Genomic DNA, 13,829 nt, shown 5'->3' on the forward strand with positions numbered 1-13,829 from the left:
ATAAAATTAGAACCAATTAAAGTTACTTGATGAAACATCTCATAAGCACCATAGAAAATTCCATGTTAAGTAATGGGGTGACCTGACATGTGAAGTCTTGCTGTCTCATCCCCAGTGCAGAGAAAAAAAAATGGGCTGGAGCTCTGAGGCCTGCGAGGTCGGTGGCCAGCTTTGAGGGTAGGGACAGTAGGACCCTAGGAGAAAGGAGAGGTCAGCAAAAGTGGATGGGGGAGTCTCTTTTGGGTATCTCCTCCTGTGCTTTGATATTTTTCCCAGAGGTTGCCGGGGCTTATCTTTGGAGTGCATCACCAAAAATATCCTTCCTAGAAGATAGAGTGATGGATAAGACACCCAAGAGTCAGAAGATGTGATTTCGGGTGCTGGCTTGGCCACTGAGTCATGAACAACTCCTGGTAAACTCACTGAACATCTCTGCATGGAGTTCCCTCATTTGGAAAAGCAGGATTAAGATGTCTGAATTACTCTCCTGAATTACTGTCAAGCTTTAACTGCTTAATCCACATTTTTTTTTTTAAGACAGAGTCTTGCTCTGTTGCCCAGGCTGAAGTGCAGTGGCACGATCTTGGCTCACTGCAACCTCCGCCTCCCGGGTTCAAGTGATCCTTATTCTTCAGTCTCTGGAGTAGCTGGGATTACAGGCACGTGCCACCATGCCAGGCTATTTTTTGTAGTTTTAGTAAAGACTGGCTTTCACCATGTTAGCCAGGCTGGTCTTGAACTCCTTACCTCAGGTGATCTGCCTGCCTCAGCCTCCCAAAGTTCTGGGATTACAGGTCTGAGCCACCTCACCCGGCCTTAATCCACATTTGGAAGAATTAACAGCTCCTTACAAATGGAGGAGGCCAGCGGTACATTATCAACATCAACATCTCCACCTCCACCACTCTTAGGGCCGTGCTCTCTGGTAATCTATGGGAAGAGATGCAGGAGTGATCCTCCCTAGCAAGTCTGCATCCCAAGAGGCATATTTCTTGAGATGCAACATTTCCACCCAGAAGTTTGACTTTCTGGGTTTGTGACCAAAGGATAAAGAGTGTTTTGTGACAGGTGAGCATTTTGGTGCCCTGACCTCAAATCACATAGGCAGCAGTTTATTGTACCCGTGAGCAGGCCTGGATCTGCAAGCAATGTACTTCCTCACATTTAAAATGTGATGTTTCCATTTCTTTGTATCACTTGCATTTTGGCAGAACTGGACATTGCAGGAAAATAAGTTTGAATGTAGGCTTCTTCCCTGGAATGCTTTGCATTTAAATAGCTGCTTTAGGCTGGGCACGGTGTCTCACATCTGTAATTCCAGCACTTTGGGAGGCTGAGGCGGGCAGATCACCTGAGGTCCGGAGTTTAAGACCAGCTTGGCCAACATGGGGAAACCCTGTCTCTATTAAAAATACAAATTTTCCAGGTGTGGTGGCGCATGCCTGTAATCCCAGCTACTCAGGAGGCTGAGGCACAGGAATCGCTTGAACCCGGGAGGCAGAGGTTGCAGTGAGCCGAGATCGCACCACTGCACTCCAGCCTGGGAACAGAAAGATACCCTGTCTCAAAATAAATAAATAAATAATGAAAAACTAAGTAACTGCCTTAGTTATTCCTTTTCCAGAATTCTTGACCTGGAGTTCCTCCTTGGTGACTTGGTCAAGGATAAGCACTTAAGCGGAGGTATCCCCATGTGTGTTGTACTGGTCGCTTATGCCACCAAATCTCAGGGAAAGATTGGTGAAGATGGAGACAATACTTCTGTAAGCTCTGGCCATAGCTACGTGTAACTTGAATATAAGCAAGGGGGTCCACATGGGCCAGTCCCCTGTAAACAGTTGTACCAAATCCTAGCACCAAATATGATTAAAAATCAGTCCAAAATCTCTATGTCCGGGTTACATCCCAGACCAATTCAATCAGAAGCTCTGGGGTGAGACCTAGCATCATTTTCTTTTCTGTTTTTGTTTAGTTTTTGAGACAGGGTCTTGCTCCGTCACACATGCTAGAGTGCATAGCTCACTGAAGCCTCGAACTCCTGTGCTCAAGTGATTCTCCTGCCTCAGCTTCCTGAGTAACTGGGATTACAGGCACACACTACCATGCCTGGCTAATGTTTTGATTTTTTGTAGAGATGGGATCTTGCTATGCTGCCCAGGCTGGTCCCGAACTCCTGGCCTCAAATGATCTGCCTTCCTCGACCTCCCAAAGTGCTAGCCACAATGCCCAACCCTGGCATCGTTATTTTCTGACACTCCCTGATAGTCCAATGCCCGGCTAAGATTTAGAAAGATTGATTTAGTGGGTTGAGGAGGGAAGGGCTGTTTGAGAAAGTGATATTTGAATGGAGATATAAAAGATAAGGAGAGAACCAAGAAAAAAGTTTCTGGAAAAATGCCAAATAAAAGGTACAAACTGAGAGGCTTATTCCAGTAATTCAATGAAATTCAAAGAAAAATGCCATATTTGCCTTTTACACTTTTTTTTTCTGTTTGAGACTGGGTCTCACTCTGTTGCCCAGGCTGGAGTGCAGTGGTGTGATCTCAGCTCCCTGTAGCTTCGACCTCTCGAGCTCAAGCCATCCTCCCACCTCAGCCTCCTGAGTAACTGGGACTACAAACACATGCCACCATGCCTGGCTATTTTTTCTGTTTTGTAGAGACGGGGGTCTTATCATGTTGCCCAGGCTGATCTTGAACTCCTGGGCTCAAGTGATCTACCTGTCTTGGCCTCCCAAAGTGCTGGGATTACAGATGTGAGCCACCATGCCTGGCCTAAAACTTTTTATTCTTTAGGTAATACTGGCCTAAGGACCAAAGATAATGTGCAGTATCCCCAGACCTGACGGCGAGCCTTACCTCAGGATTCAAACTGACCAGGAGGATCTTTCTGAGGAGGAGCCTCCTCTTCCTCCAGGATATTTAAAATAGGGCTTGGTGGAAGAGAATTTTGCTTGATCCGGGTTTTCAGGATGCCACCTGCTACATAAAATGAACATACAGGGCATTGGGGGCTCTAGGAGGTGAAATTGCTAGGGCGGAGAAGAAGGTAGGGGCAAGTAGATCCATCTCATTAAGTTCTCCTGTGTGAGGCAGTTTTTCTTCCTCGTCTCAAGTCCACCACTGGGAGGGAGAGAGGAGGAAGGTAATTCATGGATGCAGAACCACATCTAATTTAAACTCTTGGTCTGGTGTGGCAAGGGATTTGTTTGAATTATTGATTTCCTGTAACACAGACTTAGAAACAATAGTAAAGACTGCATTGATCTTCAAGACCATATCATGAGGCACTATTAGCAAGATGTGCAAATACAGACATAAGTGATAACAAGCCAAAACTCTCCTGGGAAGCCATAACAGTGCCAAGGGAACCAACTTTTTAGAGTGAAAATTTCTGTTGATTGTTAGAAATGTCTGAGGCTACCTGCAAACAGTGGCTCCCACAGTTGAAATGCATCTGCCTGACAGAGATGCCTGGATTTTCCTAGCACGAGCTGTTCTCTGCCGTCCCCCTTCAGCCGGCTGCTACCCCGTAGAGCCCTGAGGAGGCTGTGTCAAGAAGGAAGTTTCCAGATGCTGGAATGGATCAGCCTAGTTCGCTTTCTGCTTTCTTTCTCCCTTCTGTCTCTGGGTATCTCAGTCCATTCGGGCCACTATAACAAAATACCACAGACTGGGTAATTTAAATTACGCAGAAATTTGTTTGTTACCATTCTGGAGGCTGGGAAGCCCAAGATCAAGGTGCTGGCAGGTCTGGTGTCTGGACAGAGCTGGCTTCCTGGTCCATAGATGGTGTCTTCTCAATGTTATCTCATATAGTGGGAGAGATGAGGAGTTTCTCTGGGGCCTTTTTTATAAGGGCACTAATCCTGTTCATGAAGACTCCACTCTCCTGACCTAATCACCTCCCAGAGTCCCCATCTCCTAATACCATCACCTTGGGGGTGAGGATTTCAACATATGTACTTTATGGGGGACATAGACATTTAGTCCATTGCACTGGGTCATTCACGCCTTCCCAGGATTTGCTCCTGAGCCCCTCTAGACCTGTGCCTTGCTGGTGTCCCAGTGCCCTCTCCTGCTTGTTGGTCCGGAGCTGCCTCACATGGTCAGGAACCCTGCTCTCTGCTCCTCCATCCTGCCTCCTGTCTGGGCAAGCACTATGCTCTCCAGGTTCCAGATGTTCAGCCCATGCCCATGGCTAAATCCCAGTGCCCCGTGAAGCCCACAGAAATAAGCCTGGACCCCTGACCAATCAGCAAAGCCCCTGCCTTATGCATGGCCCCAGCCTGCTGCTGCTCCTCCCTGGCTCAATGTAATATCTCTCCCGTTTCAGGCATATTTGCTAGTTGTTTCCCAACATCATCTTAGTCTTGCTTCTGAACCATGGTTCTTAGAGAGAGTCTCCCCACAGGGAGTACCTTCCTTTCTTTGCTGATCTCTCACCTCCCTTTATGCCCTGTTCAAAATTCACCTTTTTCTGAAAGATGGAAGAGGAGCAGAAATCTGGAAGAGCTATTGATCAAAGCTGCATTTACCTAAAAACAGCGTGGGGATGAAGTAAGAGATTAACTCTCCAAACTTATGTAGCTGGTAATTGTCAGAACCAAGATTGGAGCCCAGCGGTTTTATTCAGACTAGGTACCTTAGTCTCGCAATGCTGCCGTCCTGCTTTAGAAGGCTCTTCAAGTCCATTATCTCATGCTAAGGGATCTAAAGAAGCCAGAGATTTTTAACCAAACCAAATTGCCATAAGCAAGAACCTCTCTCTCTCCATCAGAGAACACCAGCATGGATGGGTCAGAGGTATCCATCCAGTGAACAGATGTTCATTAGAGTGAGCAGTGTACCAAGCAGTGTGCCAAGCAGCTCTAGGTACTGGGCTGCAGCAGTAAATAAACCAGAAAAAAACACAACCTGCCCACAGGAAACTTACTTTCTGGTGTGGGGAAGATAGACAATTAAAGAGTAAAATGTATATGATGTCACATGATAATAAAGGCTAAAGAAATAAAGGTGGGGCCAGGCACGGTGGCTCATGCTTGTAATCCCAGTACTTTGGGAGGCCAAGGTGGGTGGATCACGAGGTCAAGAGATTGAAACCATCCTGGCCAACACGGTGAAACCCCATCTGTACTAAAAATACAAAAATTAGCTGGGCATGGTGGTGCATGCCTGTGGTCCCAGCTACTCGGGAGGCTGAGGCAGGAGAATCGCTTGAACCTGGGATGCGGAGGTTGCAGTGAGCTGAGATCTCACCACTGCACTCCAGCCTGGTGACAGAGTGAGACTCCATCTCAAAAAAAAAAAAAAATGAAAATAAAGGTGGAAGAAGGATAAAGAGCGTGGGGAGGGAGCTTGTCACTTTCCCTACGGTTTCAGGGAAGAACTTGCTGAGAAGGTGACTTTTGAGCAAAGGCCTTAGAAGGTGGTGGATATCTGGAGACGAATGGTCCAGACAGAGGGAATAGCAAGTGCAAAGGCCCTGAGGCAGGAGTGTTCCAAGAACAGCAGGATGATCAATGTTGTTGGAACTGAGAACAGAAGTGGGGAGATGAGACGAGAGGCATTTGGGATAGTATAGTGTCTCATTGGCCTTTGGGATGCATTTGGGCTTCATGCTGAGGGAGATGAGAGGCTATTAGAAGTTCTAAGAAGACGAGCAGCATCTTCTGACTCTGGTTTCAACAGGATCACCCTGGCTGTTCAGTGGTGGATGGCCTGAAGGAGGGGCAAGGACAGGATTCTGGACACAAGTCGAGAGGCCACTGCAGAAAGCCAGATGGATGTGATGGTGCCTGGATCAGTGAAGCGGGGACACAGGTGATGCTGGATATAAGTTGAAGCGAAGGGAACAGGACTTGATAATGGAGTAGATGTGATGCATGAGGAAAACAGAAGCTGCCAGTGCTTGGGATTGGCCGGCTGGAGGGAAGGAGCTGCCTGTGATAAGGAAGACTGGAAGCAGCAGAGCTGGGGGAAGTTCACAGCTGGCATGCTGCACAGCTCCAGGAGGCAACGTTCTCATTCTCCTATATAAAGAGCAGCCCCTAGGATTGTGCAAGGAGGTGACTGTACCCAGATTAATCTTACCCCTTTCTGCCCTAGGCTTCTTAGTAATTTTAGAATCAGCTGGGCAAATACAGAGAAGGAAGCAAGGCTGGGTTTTTGCCAGTGTATTAGAGTTCTCCAGAGAAACAGAGCCAAGAGGATATTCATATAACAGGCCTCGTTATAAATCTTTTTATATATAATATATAGACATGCTCAGGTGTGACAGTTCTAACATTCATAGCTGGCGTGCTGCACAACTCCAGGGGGCAGCATTCCCATTTTCCTACATGAAGAGCAGCTCCTGGGATTATGCAAGGAGGACATACATATATAATATATAATATTTAACATATAAAAAGCTTTATTGTAAGAAATTGGCTAGTGTGCTTATGGAGGCTGGGAAGTCTCACAATCTGCTGTCTGCAAGCTGGAGACCCAGGAAAGCCAGTGGTGTAGTTCCAGTCTGAGCCCAAAGGCCTGAGAATCAGAGAGCCAATGGTGTTAAGTCCTTGTCTGAGGACAAGAGAAGATCAATGTCTGTCTCGAGCAGTCAGAGAAAGTGAATTCTCCCTTCCTCCACCTTTTTTTTTTTCTATTCAGGCCCTCAATGGATAGGATGAGGCCTTCTCACAGTGGGGAGGGCCACCTGCTTTACTGAGTCCCCCAATTCAAATGTTAGTCTCCTCCAGGAACACCCCCATAGACACACCCAGAATAATATTTAATCAAATATCTGGGCACCCCATGACCCAGTCAAGTTAACACTTAAAACTGACCATCACAGTCAGTTACTTATAGAGCCACCAAAAAAGGGTCGGGGAGAGTGAAGACTAGAAAAGATTCTTGAAAGAGATGAGGAGAAGTGGAGATAAGTATTGTACCTCAAGTACTTCCCAAGGAAAGGGAATCAGCTCCGAGCTAGGGGAGTAGCTTGAGGACAAGAGACGGGAGGGTGACTTCAGGGTACCACAGTCAGAAGAGGGGAGGCCAGGTGGGTTGGCACAGGGCTTCTATGTTAGATGAAATAAGCAATGGGTTTTCACTAATCCTCATCCTCAAATTCACCAATATGAACAAAATGAATGAACTTTGTGGAAGTACATGCAATGCACAGAGAAATGAAAAACAGCTACAATCCCAGTCACAAGTCTGAGATGAGTATCTGCTGCTGAACATGGACCACATATGTGAATTGGGTGGGGAAGGACAGAGATGACACAGCAATTGATTCAAATATTTTTTGAGCACATACTATGTGCCAGACACTTACAGGTGTTAGGGATGCATCAGTAAACAAAAGAGAGAAACATCGCTGTCCTCATAGAGTTTACATTTGAATGTGGGAGACAAACACTAAAGAAAATAAACCACATAGTATATCAGAGGATGGTACAGAAAATGGTACGAACTAAGTGTGGGAATTTAGCAGGGAGGGAAGATGAGAGCTCAAGGCAGTGGTATCATTTCTTTTCCATTTCAATAAGCTGGTCCAAGTGCTACAATTTGAAATTGGCCCTGAGTCAGAGAGCGCTGAGGACAGCTTTTCCCCTTAGGATGCTGAGGTCACGCCGTGGAAGGGCTGGGACAGGGAAAAGGCAGCGTGGCCACCCCCTGGGTCCTGGGATTTGGGGACGGCTGTGCTACAGATGATGATATGTATCTTTCCAGCTTTTGAGAAAGGGAGAGATTTCTTTAAAACTATGGGAAAGGAAGCCCAAGCATGCAGATGATTCTTTTTCTTTGGGAATGGTGAGAGCTGGAGGTGTGGGTAGGCTCTGAGAAAGCTGGGAAATATTTCTGTGAGCCAGGTGCCCACCATGATGCCAGGGGAAAAGGTGGCACCAGAGGGGCAGTACAGACACCATCTATTTTCCGCTGACCTGGACTTTGAGCCTGAACAAACGCCTGGAAGTGGATGTGGCAGTGAAAGATGAGGACCCTGTTAGGGCTGAATCGTCTCCCCCTAAGACTCTTCTGTTGAAGCCTATACCTCAGACTGTAGCATTAATTGAAGAGAGGTTAGTTACCACGTGAAAATGAGGTCTGCAGGGTGGGTCTTGATCCAATATGACTGGTGTTCTTATAAAAGGGGGAAATTTGATTTGGGCACAGTGGCTTATTCCTGTAATCCCAGCACTTTGGGAGGCTGAGGCAGGAGGATCTTTTGAGGCCAGGAGTTTGAGACCAGCCTGGGGAACATAGGGAAATCCCATCTCTACCAAAAAAAGAAGAAGAAAGAGGGAAAGGAAAAGAAAGGAAGAAAGAAGAAAGAAAGGGAAACGGAAAGGAAAAGAAAGGAACGGAAGAAAGAGAAAGGAAAGGAAAGAAGGAAAGAGAGAAGGAAGGAAGAAAGGAAGAAAAAGATTAGCCAGGCATGGTGGTGAGTGCCTGTAGTCCTAGCAACTTGGGAAGCTGAGGTGGGAGGATCGGTTGAGCCTGGGAGGTCAGGGCTACAGTGAGTCATGATCACAGTGCTACACTCCAGCCTGGGCAACAGAGCAAGACCCTGTATCAAAATAAATAAGGAGGGGAAATTTGAACACAGACATGCACACAGGGAGAGCGCTATGTGAAGACTAGAGTTATGCGACTGCAGGCCCAGGAACTCCCAGAAGCTCGGAGAGACAGGACAGAGGCCCCAAACAGATGCCTCCCCAGCACCTTCAGTGGCAGCACGGCCCTGCTGGCACCTTCATCTATAGGGACTTCTGGCCTCCAGAACTGGAAGGCAATTCATCCTGATGTTCAAGCCACCCTCCCGGTGTGGTACTTCATTTCAGCAGCCCTGGGATTATTCAATACAGACACCAAAGAAAGTCCTGAGGGGAACTGATCACTGGAAAGTAGCAAGCCGTGAGCTTGCCATTCCACACAGCTGCAGAGGGAGAAAGAGGAAAGGCCAGGGCAAAGCGGGCAGTGGAGGTGAGTTCTCTCAGCCGAATGGTCTCTGATGCTTCTGGGCCCTGCAACGGGAGCTGATAGACTGGCTTTTCTTGATCATGTGTAATCAAAACCACGTGACTTTTGGAAAAAGTCTCTGAGATGATTTCTATCTGGGACTGTGTGGGTCTCATGAAAAACAATTTTTAAAATGACTGATGTATTGGCACAATTAGTGCTTATAAATATTTGTTTGTTTGAAGGCTGTGCCCAGTGATCTCACAGATGAAACTGGCTTCCATCTCGCCTCACAGCTTTTACAAAATAGCAATAGCAGGCTCTCAGAGGGTTTCAGATCTGCCGCAGCAAAGAGTTGGAAGATATATCCTGTGATGGGAAGCATGAGAGGTTTTTGTGTCTCTTTGATTTTTTTTTTTTTTTAAGTAGTTAAGCTCAAGCACATCTGCAGATCTAAATGGGGGAGAAATACCATCCTGTTCATTTTGGCATCTGTGGTCAGAAGGAGCAGAACATACACCAGGAAAACAAGCCAAGACCGGGTTGTTGGCAGGCCCCTCCCAGCTGCACCCAGTTGAGCACATGCCTGATACACGCACAAAACCGTATGTCTGTTTATAATAGAAGAGAGAGCACTTTATAATTAGAAAATAATTGTTGCTTCTTTGGGCATTCTCTTTCATTAGACTCTATTGAAACCCCCTGCTCTTAATGAAGCTTGTCAGATGCATGGCTGAGAGGCAGTACAAGAAAAGAACACGAGATATGAATACCAGCTAGCCAGCCACGCATCCAAAACCAGGACGTTCCAGACAGGATACCCACTGGCAAGAAGTCATCCTTTCCCTGCCATTCTCATTCGTGAGAAACGTGCTGTTGAAAACACAGGCCCCTTGTAGTGAAGTTTTCACTCGTTTTTCTGATCCACCCGTCAGGGAGCTCCATGGTTGAGCCCTTCTGCAGACTAAGTCATATATGTAAATGACCATCCTGCAGGCACCAGGAAGGGAGACAATCCCCAGCTGGATCCACGGCGCTTCCTGGCTCAGTCCCTGGGTTGAGCATTCATTGTATTTAGTCTTCCTAACACTGCACATTTATGAAGACAAATGGGAAAATCAAGAGGACTGGATGTGTTCCAAATTGAACCAAAACAACGTCAATGAGCGTGGGCATTTCTGAACCCCTAGGACAACATCTTTGGTGTAAGAGAACCCACTCCACGCTTACCCTGTTATTTGTCTGGGCAAGGAAAACAGCACTTTATCTCAGAACAGAAGGAGAGGGATGGCTGGACAGATGGCTGTGGCCATATACAAGGCCATCCCTATGCTCTCTGGCTGGGACAGATCCAACTGTGAGAGCTCCTTCTGTCCGTGTCCTCCAAATGTGTGGGGAATTTTTTTGTTTGTTTTTGTTTTTGTTTCTGAGATGGAGTCTCACTCTGTTGCCCAGGCTGGAGTGCAGTGGTGCAATCTTGGCTTACTGCAACTTCCACCTCCCGCATTCAAGCAATTTTGCTGCCTCAGCCTCCCAAGTAGCTGGGATTACAGGTGCCTGCCACCACGCCTGGCTAATTTTTGTATTTTTTAGTAGAGACACAGTTTCGCCATGTTGGCCAGGCTGGTCTTGAACTCCTGACCTCAGGTGATTGGCCTGCCTTGCCCTCCCAAAGTGCTGGGATTACAGGAGTGAGCCACCGTGCCTGGCCCAAATGTTTTTAAAGATGAAATCAGGTTACAATAAACAATAAAGGGACTTCTAAAACAGCATCTGTGAAAGGAGGCTAGGATGGCTCCATCCAAGAGAGGCACCCCCTGTGGGCTGACCACAAAACACGAAATCTGGGAGTAGGAAATCCTTTTCCTCCACTGTCTCTCCAAATGAAGAATCAAGGCCAGCTGGAGGGGAAGAGGGGTGGCTTTTTCATCCTTTTCGCAGGATGGCTTTGACTTTCCATTTCATACTTTTCTGTAATTTGTTTTTAGTTTTTCAGACTTGTGTTGACATTATTTTGATAATTACAAATCATTACCCAAGACAGTACCCTAGTCTGTCAAGAAGGCCTTGGTCACACCCACACTGAGATACAGCTAGATGATTAGACACATAGATAAATCCAATTAAAATGTGCACTGTACCTTTTGCTATTGTGGAATTTTCTAGAACTTCACTGCTAAATACATCTGTAAGATCTCTGTGGGCAAAGCAGGCTATAGGCTGCCTTGTAGAAAAATAAGCATTTTATAATCTGTAAGCCATGGGAACCACTTCAGCAGAAAGGCTAGAAAGGGCAGATTTTCTGAAAAAGATGACAGGTGACTAAATGAAGTATTTTCTCCTTCAAATCCCTTTGCAAAAGAAAAGTCCCATTTGTGGTTCCTTTCTTATCAAAATCTGGTGCCTGAGAGTAGTATATAGCATGTGTGTATATATATATATATATATATGTATATATATATATATATATGTATATATATATATATATACGCACACACACATACTATTGTGTATATATACACACTATATACACTATATGTAAGTATATATAATATATATACACTATATATGTAAGTATATATAATATATGTACACACTACATATATAAGTATATATAATATATATAAGTATATATAATATGTATACGTATATATAATATATATACGTATATATAATATATAATATACTACATATATACACGATAGTATATAGTATAAATACACTATATACTATAAGTATATATACTATATATAAGATATATATATAAGATATATCAGGTACCAGATATATCGTATATATACTTATATATAATACATACTTATATATACTTATATACTATATATACACTATATATACTGTATATACACTATATACTATTCTCAGGTACCAGATTTTGATAAGGAAACACAAGTGGGATTTTTCATATATATATATATGTGCATACACACTGTTCTCTAAGCATAAAAATACAAAAAAGTACAAATATATATATATATTTTTTTTTTTGAGACAGGGTCTCATTCTGTTGCCTAGGCTGTAGTGCAGTGGTGCAATCTCAGCTCACTGCAACCTCTGCCTCCCAGGTTCAGGTGATTCTCCTGCTTCAGCCTCAGTAACTGATTATGGGCGCCTCCCACCACATCCAGCTAATTTTTGTATTTTTAGTAGACACAGGGTTTCACTATGTTGGCTAGGCTGGTCTCGAACCCCTGACCTCAAGTGATCCACCCACCTTGGCCTTCCAGAGTGCTGGGATTACAGACGTGAGCCACTGCAGCTAGCTCAGAATAGTATATGTTAAAGTAGAAGAAGCCAGGAGTCTTCCACTGAGAGCCAACCACCCCTCCGTAAGGGGGCTGCATACAGAAGTCTCTGTGTTGGCAGCATTGCTTGTGGTGGACGCCTCACGTGGCACCTCCGTCCTGCTGTCAAGCTGCTTCCTCACACATCAGAACCCAGAAGGAGCTGGGCCTTTCCTTGGCCAGACTATCTGAACTCCAGGAGGCCAAGGTACTCCTCTCAGCATTTCAGGGCCCTCCTGCCCATAGTCTTAGACTGCCTCTTTGAGTGTGATCCCCAGCAGCCACAGGAGATCCCCAGAAAGTGTGATAGAAACACAGAATTCAGGCCCCGCCACAAACCTACCCAATCAGAACCTGCATATTCCCAAGATCCAGGGATTCCTATGCACATTCAGGTTTGCGAAGCATCCATCCTCCTGCTCAGAAGTGGCGCTATAATTCTCCCAGCTATTAACCAGCAGATGAAATCTGTCTTAAGAAACAGCAAACTATGGAAAAGGCCACATAGGATTCCAGCTATATGACATTCAGGAAAAAGCAAAACTGTGAAGATAATGAAAAGATCAGTGATTGCCGGGGGTTGGGGGTTGGGGAAGGGAGAGATGAATCGGTGAAGTACTGGGGAATTTTGGAGCAGTGAAGTTATTCTGTTTGTTACTATAATGGTAGATGCCTGTCATGATACATTTGCCCAAACCCACAGCATGTACAACACCAGGAGTGAGCCCTAATATAAACTATAAACTTTAATTAATAACATATCGCGGTTGCTCACATCTGTTATCCCAGGACTTTGGGAGGCCGAGGCAGGTGGATCACCTGAGGTCAGGAGATCGAGACTATCCTGGCTAACATGGTGAAACCCCGTCTCTACTAAAAATACAAAAATTAGCCAGGTGTGGTGGCATGTGCCTGTAATCCCAGCTATTCGGGAGGCTGAGGTAGGAGAATCGCTTGAACCTGGGAGGCAGAGGTTGCAGTGAGCAGAGATCGCGCCACTGCACTCCAGCCTGGGCAACAGAGCGAGACTCCATCTCAAAAAAAAAAAAAAAAAAAAAAAAGTATCGATATTATCTCATCAATTGTAACAAACATACTACAATAATGCAAAATGTTTGTAATGGGAAAATCATAGAGTGGGGTGAGGAGACACATAGGAAATCTCCACACTTTCTGCTCATTTTTTGTAAATTTAAAACCATTCTGAAAAATAGTCTATTAATGAAACAACATTACCATTAACATTCCCATTAATGAAACAAGAATATTGTTGTTGCAAATAGTTGGGGCAGCGGATATTCTTAAGCATTTTGGGGTATATAAAGTGGTCCCTGAGTTGCTATTGTATAGTTTGCTCTTGCCCAATTTCACATTTCACTGATGCAGCCATCCTGCTTTACGGCTGGGCATGACCCAAACTGGTAGGGAAGGAGGCTCTGAGTGTCAGGAGACTCAAGTGGAATGAGGGCTGGGAGTGGTTAGAGATGCCAGGATCCCTGTGAATTGGTGCACCCCCGCCAGGATTAGCATGCATCTTCTGGCCTGCATCTTCTGGCGTGATCCACCATGGGTCAGC

Source organism: Gorilla gorilla, chromosome 17, assembly GCF_029281585.2.
Source record: "Gorilla gorilla gorilla isolate KB3781 chromosome 17, NHGRI_mGorGor1-v2.1_pri, whole genome shotgun sequence".
Classification (NCBI taxonomy): Eukaryota; Metazoa; Chordata; class Mammalia; order Primates; family Hominidae; genus Gorilla; species Gorilla gorilla.